This window comes from Caretta caretta, chromosome 20 (assembly GCF_965140235.1).
Source record: "Caretta caretta isolate rCarCar2 chromosome 20, rCarCar1.hap1, whole genome shotgun sequence".
In the NCBI taxonomy this organism is placed as follows: domain Eukaryota; kingdom Metazoa; phylum Chordata; order Testudines; family Cheloniidae; genus Caretta; species Caretta caretta.
Window position 1 is genome coordinate 15171727 of NC_134225.1, and position 11968 is coordinate 15183694.

Sequence of the window (11968 nt, forward strand, 5' to 3'; positions counted from 1 at the left end):
TGCGGGGGGGTATAGGGACACAGGGGTGTGAGTGTCACAGGGATACACAGGCGTGTGTGTTTTATAAGGACACGGTTGTGTGTGTGTTATGAGGACACGGGGGGGTTATATGCACATACAGGTGTGTGTGTGCTTGTTTTAAGGACACAGGATTGTATGTGTGTGTTGTAGGGACACACAGGGTTGTGGCTAGGTTAGTGTTATAGGGACATAGGCAGTTAGTTGAACAATAGAACCAGATACTTTTTTCTTAAAGAAAACCCAGTTTTGCCCATTCTCACAATTTTATCACAAGTCTCACAATGTTTGATGTAGATTGCTTTTTTAAAAGACCCAACTTCTGAAGTCATAGAATTACATGAGAAAGAAGAGCAAGTTTCTATGCCACATAATGCAGTTGCAGTGGGGGAGGTCTAGGCTGGATATTAGGGAACACTATTTCACTAGGAGGGTGGTGAAGCATTGGAATGGGTTACCTAGGGAGGTGGTAGCCCTGGCTGGGATGATTTAGTTCGTGTTGGTCCTGCTTTGAGGAGGGGGTTGGACTAGATAACCTCCTGAGGTCTCTTCCAATCCTAATCTTCTATGATTGTATGATTCTATGCTGAGAAAAGCTCAAAAACATGACCCTGGTGTGAGCCTAAAGGCTCAGCAACGAGAAGGCAAAAAAAAAGAACCCCAAATCAATCGTTTTTGATAAAAATCTTGTGCTTTTTTAAGCTAGTCTTGTGATTTTGCAAGACCTGATTAATTCATGATTAATTTTAACAGTTGGGGTCAGTCACACTGAAAATGTCCTTCCATTTGTTACTCTATAATCTCATAAAGACTAAAAAGGGGGACATCTTGGACATCCTAGGTGAGATTTTTCCAAGCCACCAACAGGATATATTATTGCTATCATTTGTATTGCAGCAGCACAGGACCCCCTTGTTCCAGACACTGTACAACCCCCCCACACACACATACACACACACACAGAAACACAAAAGATGTGTACTGTATACAGTTAGATGTGTATGCTAGGATTTATAGAGAGGGCTCAGAATATGGTTCCCACAACTAAGAAGATGTGTTGGTGTTTGAGTTCCTGTTTAAATTATAACTTTAATGCTGCTGGTGTTTTATTGTACAATCAAGGATGTGTTAGGGAGGCTTAAGCATTGGCTTTTTATTATTTTAAATCTAAATAAACAATAATACATCATGGCCAGCCCCAGCAAATCATGAGACTGATTTAAAAATTATGAGGTGTTACAATGCAATAATTCATCTGAGGTGATGGTGGTGGTTGGGTTGTTTTGTTTCTTTTTGTTTTTTCCTCTGGGTTATGAGTCTTTATTACAAACTTGAAAACATGACCAGTAATCTGGCTCCATGATCTGAAGCCTGAAGAAAAACAGCAAATGTTTTGAGATTCATGCTAAAATCACAAGAGTTATTTGTCCTGGATTGTGGCTGATTATAGGGTTGTTCTGTGTTTGTATGGCACAAAGGGGTCTGGTGCATGACTGAGCCTCCTAGGTGCTACCATAGTACAGTAATAAATAATAGAAAGAGGTACTAAAGGCTTGGAAATTTGGCCTGGAGATTTTTTGAAAATCTGGCCCTAATTCCCTGGTATGAAGTTTCTTGCTCCTTTTTCTGAAGCCTCAGATATATCTGAATCCCTGAATCACACTTGACCCTCACCCAGCAGAATCCAGAGTTGCTATGCACGATCTATGCTTCCCTTTCGGTCAATGAGACCGGGAAAAGCAGGCAGTCTCACCAGGGGCTGGGAGATTCACTGTGGTTCAAAGAACCAAGTCCAGGCAGAATGATCCTTATTCAATTATCCCATGAAAATGAGCCAGTCTAATTATTCCTTAGGTGAAAACCAATTTAAAACAGGAGTTAAAAATTCACAAATCACCCTAATGGATGAATGATCCCAACCGCTAGGTCTGCTTTAAACCGGCCTGATCTCCCCACAGACAAATACTGCATTTCCACGTGCTTTGAGAAGGGAGTGGGCAGGGGGTAAGACAGGGGGGAGCTATTTGAGGACCCCAAGATCTTGTTGTGCAGAGGACACATGGAAGCAGATTCACATCTCACACTTAGACCAGCAAGCAGGTGAATGGGGGCAAAATGCGCCCCTGCCACTTTGTAGATTCAGAGTTTCCAAGGCCAGAAGGGGCCATTGTGACCATCTAGTCTGACTTGGGGTATAACACAGGCCAGAGAACTGCCCCAAATTAATTCCTTTTGAGCTAGAGCAGATCTGTTGAAAATAAAAAAAAAATCCAACCTTGATTTAAAAATGTTTCATTTCACTTGAAACAAAAAAAATCGACTTTTTCATTTCAGTGGAAAATTTGACATGTTTTTGTTTCTAGGCAGCCTGAAGCAAATGAATTTCCCCCCCCCCCCCCATTTGAGTGCGGTTTGGTCACCAAACCATTGGTTCATAGCACACCTCTAATCTCAGTGTAGATTGTAAATTCTTCTGGGCAGGGACCATCTTTTTGTTCTGTGTTTGTAGAGCACCTACACAATGGGGCCCTGCTCCATGATTGGGGCTCCTAGGTGCTACCATAATACCCCTAATAAATAATATACAGTGCCTAAAGCCACAGGGTTGTGGTCTATGACTGGGGCTACTAGGCGCTATCGTAATACCCCTAATAAATAATGTACAACGCCTAGCACAATGGGGTCCTGCTCCATGACTGTGATGGGGGCTCTTAGGAACTACCAAAATACACCTAATAAATAATAATAATAAGTCAGACCCCTATATGCAGAGGCATCACAAATAGCTAGTCACTTTTGAAAATTCCATCCAGATTAAAAAAAAGACAGAACAAGCCCCCACCTCCCCCTCACCCCATAACTCCAAAATGCCTGAAGGGATTTTGCTCCAACATTCACCAATGGACAAAGACCAACTGTGAGGAAGTTGCTCCCAAAAGCTGAACGCGTGGGAAATTTAGGAGCATGTTGAAAAACAGAAAAGTGTTTTGTAGCTTCGCTTTGCACTGGCTGATGGTGCGACTACTTTGATACATAACTGGATTCCCACAAGTTGGGGTGGGTAGAGCTCTGGGCTGCCATTTGATCACCTTTCTAATGGAAGACAAGAATCCGGGGACTTTCACTCACTGCTGGCTCTTTCCATTCCATGTTCTGCTCTGATTAGAAAAAAAGAAAGAAAAAAAAAAGTTCTGGCATAAATACACCAGACCTGACGATGAGCAGAAATGACTGGATCTAATTATTGCTTCTGTCAACACTTAGGACTTATCAGCTGGGTTGGAGCAGTGGCCTTGTCCCCTTCCCCACAGCCGCCCCTCTGTGCGTGTGTGTGTGTTGTTAGCAGTGAGATGATGTTTAAAGGCCCAGGCCGAGGGCTCACCAAAGATCCAAACATTTCAAAGCATCAGACACCCGCAGCTTGCTCTGGACTTTCTCCAGACAGGGGCTGTGCAAAGCAGTGAAATGCAAGACTCAAGTCTGGAAGGAGGCATCTTCACTCGGAGTAGCTCACAGCTAATGGCCCACGTGGAGAGCACATTCAGCAGTGTGGGGGTGGCAGTGTGGCCTAGTGGCTAGAGTCCTGGACTGGGACTCACAATACCTGCATTATATTTCTAGCTCTACTGCTGGTCAGCTGCTGTGCCTCAGCTTCCCCATCTGTCAAATGGGGGTAATGATAATGAACTCGAGGTGTTCAGATACTATGGTGCTGAGCACCACATAAAATCTTAGGCCAGAAGGGAACATTGTGGTCATTGCTGACCTCCTGTATATCACGGGCCATGGAACTTCCTCAGAAGAATTCCTAAAACAGATCTTTTAGAAAAACATCCCATCTTGAGTTAAAAGTGGTTAGTGATGGAGAATCCACCATGACTCTTGGTAAATTGTTCCAATGGCTAATTACTCTCACTGTTAATAATGTGCACCTTATTTCCAGAATTAATTTGTCTAGCTTCAACTTCCAGCCATTGGATTGTGTTATACCTTCCTCTGCTAGACTGAAGAGCCCATTATTAAATATTTGTTCCCCATGTAGGTAGTTACAGACCATGATCAAGTCACCCCTTAACCATCTCTTTCTTAAACTAAATAGATTAGTCTCCTTGGCCTGGTCTACACTACGAGTTTATGTCAGATTTAGCAGAGTTAAATCAAATTAACCCTGCACCCAACCACACAACGAAGGCATTCTTTTCGACATAAAGGGTACTTAAAACCGATTTCTGTACTCCTCCTCGATGAGGGGATTAGCGCTGAAATCGACGTCGCCATTTCGAATTAGGATTAGTGTGGACGCAATTTGAATGTTTTGGCCTCCGGGAGCTATCCCATAGTGCACCATTGTGACCGCTCTGGATAGCACTCTGAACTTGGATGCACTGGCCAGGGGTACAGGAAAAGCCCCGGGAACTTTTGAATATCATCTCCTGTTTGGCCAGGCGAGCTCATCAGCACAGGTGACCATGCAGTCCCAGAATCGAAAAAGAGCTCCAGCATGGACCGAACGGGAGGTACTGGATCTGATTGCTGTATGGGGAGAGGAATCCGTGCTATCAGAACTATGTTCCAAAAGACGAAATGCCAAAACATTTCAAAAAATCTCCAAGGCCACGAGGGACAGAAGCTACAGTAGGGATGCAACACAGTGCCCCGTGAAACTTAAGGAGCTCAGACAAGCGTACCAGAAAACCAAAGAATCAAACGGACGCTCCGGGACAGAGCCCCAGACATGCTGCTTCTACGCTGAGCTGCATGCAATTCTAAGGGGGACCGCCACCACTACCCCACCCCTGTCCGTGGACGCCGATGATGGGGTACTCTCCGCCATGCCTGAGGATTTTGCGGACAGGGAAGATGAGGAGGAGGACAAGCTTGAGGAGGTCACACAGCACACTGTTCTCCCGACAGCCAGGATCTTTTTATCACCCTGACCGAAATACCCTCCCAACCCAACCAAGCCAGATAAGGGACCTCTGGTGAGTGTACCTTTTAAAATATAATATATGTTATAAAAGCAAGCGTTTTTTAATGATTAAGTAGCTCTGCGGACTTGGGATGCATTCGTGGCCAGTACAGCTACTGGAAAAATCTGTTAAAATGTATGGGGATGGAGCACAAATCCTCCAGGGACATCTCCATGAAGGTCTCCTGGAGGTACTCTAAAAGCCTTTGCAGATGGTTTCTGGAGAGAGCAGCCTTATTCCGTCCCCCATGGTAGGACACTTTACCACGCCATGCTAGTAGCAAGTAATCTGGTATCATTGCATGACAAAGCCGGGCAGCGTATGGTCCCGGTGTTTGCTGGCATTCAAGCAACATCCGTTCTTTATCTCTCTGTGTTATCCTCAGGAGAGTGATATCATTCATGGTAACCTGGTTGAAATAGGGGAATTTAATTAAGGGGACATTCAGAGGTGGCTGTTCCTACTGGGCTGTTTGCCTGTGGCTGAAAAGAAATCCTCCCCGCAGTTAGCCACGCAGTGGGAGGGGGGGCTACTGGCGCTGAGCTGTTGGCGTTTGGCTAGCAGGGATCTTCCCTGATACCAGCCATGCGGTGGGGTGAGGGGTAAAGCGATCATCCCAGAGAATTGGATGTGGGGGGGTCGGGGTTAGTTTGGTTTCTGCTGCTGCACGTTAACAGGAAAACTGCAGCACTAAATGGCCAACTCAACGTGCTTTACTTGGTATGGGAGAGGAGGGGGCTGCTGTTATGAAGGCTGCAGAAGCCGAAAGGCTATGGCTTACCATGACCGCCTGCAAGCCAAATTCTGTTACCTGGCACTGCGTGTGTGATCGCTAGCACCAAAGCCGCAGGCACTCAATATAAGATGCAAAATGCGACCTTGTACCAAAATCACATGTGCTCTGTAATGTGAATAGTGTTGTCCACCGTGAAAGAGTATAGCCATTGTTCTGTAAAATGTATCTTTTAAAATGCTTCACTCCCTTTTTTTCCTCTAGCAGCTGCAAATGTTTCAAGCCTCCCTCCTCCGTCCCAAAGGCTATCTCAGATAAGGCAGCGAAAAAAACGCACGCGTGATGAAATGTTCTCTGAGCTCATGCAGTCGTCCGGCACTGACAGAGCTCAGCAGAATGTGTGGAGGGACAAAATAGCAGAGTACAGGAAAGCGGCCGATGAGCGTGAGGAGAGGTGGTGGCAGGAAGATCAGAGGAGGCATGAGGCAACGCTGGGGCTACTGCCGGATCAAACGGACATGCTCTGGTGTCCGGTGGAGGTTCATGAATGGCAGCAGGATCACAGACTGCCGCTGCAGTCCCTATTTAATCGCGCTCCCTCCTCCCCAAGTTCCATGGCCTCCTCACCCAAACACCCAAGAACGCGCGGGGGGAGGCTCTGGGCACCCAACCACTCCACCCCAGTGGACAGCCCAAGCAACAAAAGGCCGTCATTCAACAAGTTTTTAAGTGGCCTTTTCCTTCCCTCCTACCCTCCTCCCACACCCCACCCGGGCTACTTTGTGAGTTATCTCCCTATTTTTATAATCAATTAATAAAGAATACATATTTTTAAACGATAGTGACTTTATTTCCTTTTGCAAGCAAGCTGTGATCGAAGTGGGGAGGGCAGGTGGCTTACAGGGAATTTAGAGGCAACCAAGGGGGTGGGTTTTCATCAAGGAGAAACAAACAGAAGTGTCACACAGTACCCTGCCCAGTCATGAAACTGGTTTTCAAAGCATCTCTGATGCACAGCGCTTCCTGCTATGCTCTTCTAAACACCCCGGTGTCTGGCTGCACGTATTCAGCAACCAGTCGATTTGCCTCAACCTCCCACCCCGCCATAAACGTCTCCCCCTTACTCTCACAGAGATTGTGGAGCACACAGCAAGCAGCAATAACAATGGGAATATTGGTTTCGCTGAGGTCTGAATGAGTCAGTAAACTGCACCAGCGACCCTTTAAATGTCCAAATGCACATTCTACCACCATTCTGCACTTGCTCAGCCTATAGTTGAACAGCTCCTTTCTACTGTCCAGGGTGCCTGTTCATGAGCCAGGGCTTTAAGGGGTAGGCTGGGTCCCCAAGGATAACTATAGGCATTTCAACATCCCCAGCAGTTATTTTCTAGTCTGGAAATAAAGTCCCTTCCTGCAGCCATTTAAACAGGCCAGAATTCCTGAAGACGCGAGTGTCATGAATCTTTCCCAGCCATCCCACGTTGATGTTGGTGAAACGTCCCTTGTGATCCACCGGTTCTTGCAGCACCATTGAAAAGTACTCCTTGCGGTTTATGTACTGGCTGCCCTAGTGGTCCGGTCCCCAGATAGGGATATGCATTCCGTCTGTCGCCCCACCACAGTTAGGGAATCCCATTTCAGCAAAGCCATCTAGTATGACCTGCACATTTCCCAGAGTCACTACCTTTGATAGCAGCAGCTCAATGATTGCGTTGGCTACTTGCATCACAGCAACCCCCACAGTAGATTTGTCCACTCCAGATTGATAACCAACTGACCGGTAGCTGTCTGGCATTGCAAGCTTCCACAGGGCTATTGCCACTCGCTTGTGAACTGTGAGGGCCGCTCTCATCTTGGTATTCTTGCGCTTCAGGGCAGGGGAAAGCAAGTCACAAAGTTCCATGAAAGTGGCCTTACGCATGCGAAAGTTTTGGAACCACTGGGAATCATCCCAAACCTGCAACACTGTGCGGTCCCACCACTCTGTGCTTGTTTCCCGGGCCCAGAATCGGCATTCCACAGCATGAGCCTGCCCTAGTAACACCATGATCTCCAAATTTCCGGGGACCGTGGTTTTAGAGAAATCTGTGTTCATGTCCTCATCACCGCACTGCTGTCGCCTCCTCGCCTGGTTTTTCAGGTGCTGGTTTTGCATAACTGCACGATAAAGTGCGAGGTGTTTACAATGGTCATAACTGCTGCGGTGAGCTGAACGGGCTCCATGCTTGCTGTGCTATGGCATCTGCTCGGGCAATCCAGGGAAAAGGGCACGAAATGATTGTCTGCGTTGTTTTCACGGAGGGAGGGAGCGTTAACTGATGACATACCCATAACCACCTGCAACACATTTTTGACCCCATCAGGCATTGGGAGCTCAGCCCAGAATTCCAGTTGGCAGCGGGGACTGTGGGATAGCTACCCACAGTGCACCGCTCGGAATGTCAACGCTTGCCACGGTACTGTGGACGCACACCGCCGAATTAATGTGCTTAGGGTGGACGCATGCACTCAACTTTATACAATCTGTTCCCAAAAATCGACTTCTGTAAAATTGGAGTACTTTTGTAGTGTAGGCATGGCCCTTGAGTCTATCACTATAAGGCAGGTTTTCTAATCCTTTAGTCATTCTCGTGGCTCTTCTCTGAACCCTCTCCAGTTTATCAACTTCCTTCTTGAATTGAGGCACCAGAACTGACCACGGGATTCCAGCGGTGGTCACATCAGTGCTAATTAAATAGGTAAAATAACATCTGTACCCCTGCTCGATTCCTCTGTTTATTCATCCAAGGATCACATTAGCTCTTTTGGCCACAGCATTACACTGGGAGCTCATGTTCAGCTCATTGTCCACCATGACCCCCAAATCTTTTTCAGAGTCACTGCTTCCCAGGATAGTCTCCCAACCTGTAGGTATGGCTAACATTCTTTGTTCCTAGATATATACTTTTACATTTAGCTGTATTAAAATGCATATTGTTTGCTAGTGCCTCATTTACCAAGCAATCCTGATTAATCTGAATCAGTGACCTGTCCTCTTCATTATTTACCTACCCTCTATTTTTGTGTCATATGCAAACTTTATCAATGATGATTTTATATTGTTTTCCAGGTGATTGATAAAGATATTAAGTAGTGTAGGGCCACAAACCGATCTCTGCAGGGTCCCACTGGAAATAGACCCACTCGATTACGATTCCACATTTTCAGTTACATTTTGAGACCTATCAGTTAGCCAGTTTTTAATCCATTTAATGTGTGCCTTGTTAATTTTATATTATTCTAGTTTTTTAATCAAAATGTTGTGCGGCACCAAGTCAAACGCCTTACTGAATTTTAAGTATATTACATCAGCACCATTACCTTTACCAAACAAACTGGTAATCTCATTAAAAAAAGATACCAAGTAAGTTTGACAGGATCTATTTTCCATAAGCCCATGTTGATTTGCATTAATCACATCACCCTCCTGTAGTTCTTTATTAATCGAGTCCCATATCAGCCACTCCATTATCTTGCATAGGATCAGTGTCAGCCTGATTACTAGAGTCATCCCAACGCTCCAAGACTTATTGAAAATAAACATTAATTGTCCAGGGATTCAGAGTAGCAGCCCTGTTAGTCTGTATTCACAAAAAGAAGAGGAGGACTTGTGGCACCTTAGAGACTAACAAATTTATTTGAGCATAAGCTTGAAGTGAGCTGTAGCTCACGTTAGTCTCTAAGGTGCCACAAGTACTCCTTTTCTTTTTATTAATTGTCCTTGGCCAGCTTTTTAAAAACCGTTGAATGCAAGTTATCTGGACCTGCTGATTTAAAAATATCTAACTTTAGTAGCTTGTATTTAGTATGCTTCAGAGATACTAGTGGAATGGAAAGAGTGTTATCACCATATGAGACTATATCATCTGCTTTTTCCCCAAATGCAGAACAGAAGTATTTATTGAACCCTTCTGTCTTTTCTGCATTATTATTTATAATTCTACCATTCCAATCTAGTAATGTACCAGTGCTGTTGTCAGGGTTCTTTTTGTTCCTAATATATTTTTTAAAAACTCCTCCTTATTGTCCTTAACTCTGCTGCCAATGATTTCTCCTTGTGTCCCTTGGCTTCCCTTATCAATTTTCTACAATTCTTAACTTTTAATTTATATTCATTACTATCAACTTCACCTTCCTTCCATTTGTTATATATTATTTTTATTATTGTTTTTTGCCATCTGCCTTCACTTTATCTCTACACCACATCAATTTTTTAACCAGCACAGCCTTCTTCCTTGATTGTGGGATTGTGCCTATTTTGGGCATCTAATAAGGTGTTCTTAAATGATTGTCAAGACCTAGATAGACTATACAGTCTTAGGACACCCAACAGGGTCATGCAGACATGCAGAATTGCTCAGACAGAGAAAAGAAAATGGCTCTGCTCTAGATTTAACAGAGGTGTGTTCAGTGGGATTACTCTGGTAGATCATTCATGGCCACTAGTGGTGAGGGCTCTGCACTGGAGCAGGAGAAAACCCTTGTGATCAAGGGCAAAGTTCCTGTGACCCTTGCTGGGTCTCATTACAGAGTAATACATCCAGTTTGTCAACAGCCCTGGTGGCCAAGTTAAAGAGGAAGGACACTTCTGTGGTTCAGGCGCTGGCCTGTGTTACAGGAGATCTGGCTTCAAAACCTGGCTCTGCCACAGACTCCCTGTGAGACCTGGGGCAAATCACTTAATCTACCTGATGCCTCAGTTCCCCCATCCGTGAAAGAGTAGGATGCTGGGCTGAGAGTCTGGACTCCTGCATTCTGTTCCCAAGCGTGACCTTGGGCAAGTCTCTTCTCCTTTCTGGGCATCTATTTCTCTTCCCACCCTTTGGCCAGTCAGACTCTGAGCCCTTTGGGACAGGAACTGTGTCTGTGCAGAGCCCTGATCTCAGCTGTACCTGCATGTTATTATAATATTAATAATAATTAGCTGCCATTTCACTTGAAATGCTGATGGCCCAAAAGGATTTTGCACCTGAGGTCCTGGTTTGTAATGAAACCTGAAATTCCTGGCGAAGGTTTGGCAAGAAATCAGCCCCATTCGGCAGAGCCCTCCACGCTGCCCGGCATTTCCACGCCAGTCACCAACAGCAAGTTCCACCTGCCAGCTTGGCAGATCTCCCCAGCCTAGGGTTGCAGTTTCTATGAATGAGGCCATGTCCTTTCCTCCCGTAAGCACCTTTTAAATAATACCCAAAGCCCTCACTCCGGCAATTCCCAGAGACATCAGGAGGAAATGCCGGGGTGAAAGTTCAACTACCCACTGGTTATAAATGAACTGCTGCCAGAAATCAATACAGCATCAGGAGAACAGCTGACGCCGACACAGCTCCCTGGGGCTGGCAGAGAGATGCTGGCTGATTTCAAAACTTCCTGGGTTTGGGGCAAGGTTGAGGAGGAGATGGGCTCTGCCAGAGCAATTCCACCTTCTCCTTCCTCTGATTGCTGGTGGGTGGACAATAGCTCCTAGGCCAGATGGGGTTCTAAGGGTGAGGAGCTGGGTGCAAAAAGGCCATCATCAAGCAATGAGGGAAGGAAAATCTGTTTCATATGCCCTGGTGTCTGATTGCCAGCCTGGGAGCCTTAGGGCCTGTGTTTACCCCAGGCCCCCAACAGTGGTCCAGCAAGTTCCTTCCCTGTTCCCACCCAGCCTGATGTGTGCCGGACACCCCATACACACTAGGGCAGGGAGGAGGGTTCACACCCCATGATCTAGTCTGTGTCCCTGGCTTCTCTGCTGATGCTGACAAGCGAGGGACAGGAAGGGTCCAAGCTGGCCAATTCGTGTCACACCGACCCCTCGGCAGCCATGACGGTCGAGTCTGACCTGGGCAGAGGCATAGGCCTTGTGTGCTGGAGCCATCCAATCCCTCCCCAGGTAAAAACAACCTTTGTGGGACCTGATCCTTCTTCCCCTCTGGACTGGGGTGGAGCTAATGGTTTGCTCCCTTTCGCTGGGGTTTTCCCCCTCCCTGGTGCAAAGGGGCGCACAGGGCTGTGTCAGCATTAGAGCTGCTTGTGTAATGTTTGCAACCAGTTTGTTTAATAGAAGCAGGGGCTGGCTCATGCCAACGTCCCTTTTCTTGTTCAAGGCAGTGTGGTGCAGTGGATAGGCACTAGGACTCCCGGGGTCACTTCCTGGCACATAGCGAAATGTCAATCAAGTCACACCATCTGTGCCTTGCTTTCCTTGTCTGTAAAATGGGGCTAA

General features: G+C 46.1%; 1 long non-coding RNA gene across 1 annotated transcript; it reads left to right on the top strand.

Moving 5' to 3' along the window:
* Positions 1-758: 758 nt before the first annotated feature.
* Positions 759-6557, top strand: LOC125627564 (uncharacterized). The gene is made up of 2 exons (XR_007354054.2): positions 759-5000; positions 5986-6557. It is a non-coding gene; the product is annotated as an uncharacterized LOC125627564 (long non-coding RNA).
* The last annotated feature ends 5411 nt before the right edge of the window (positions 6558-11968 follow it).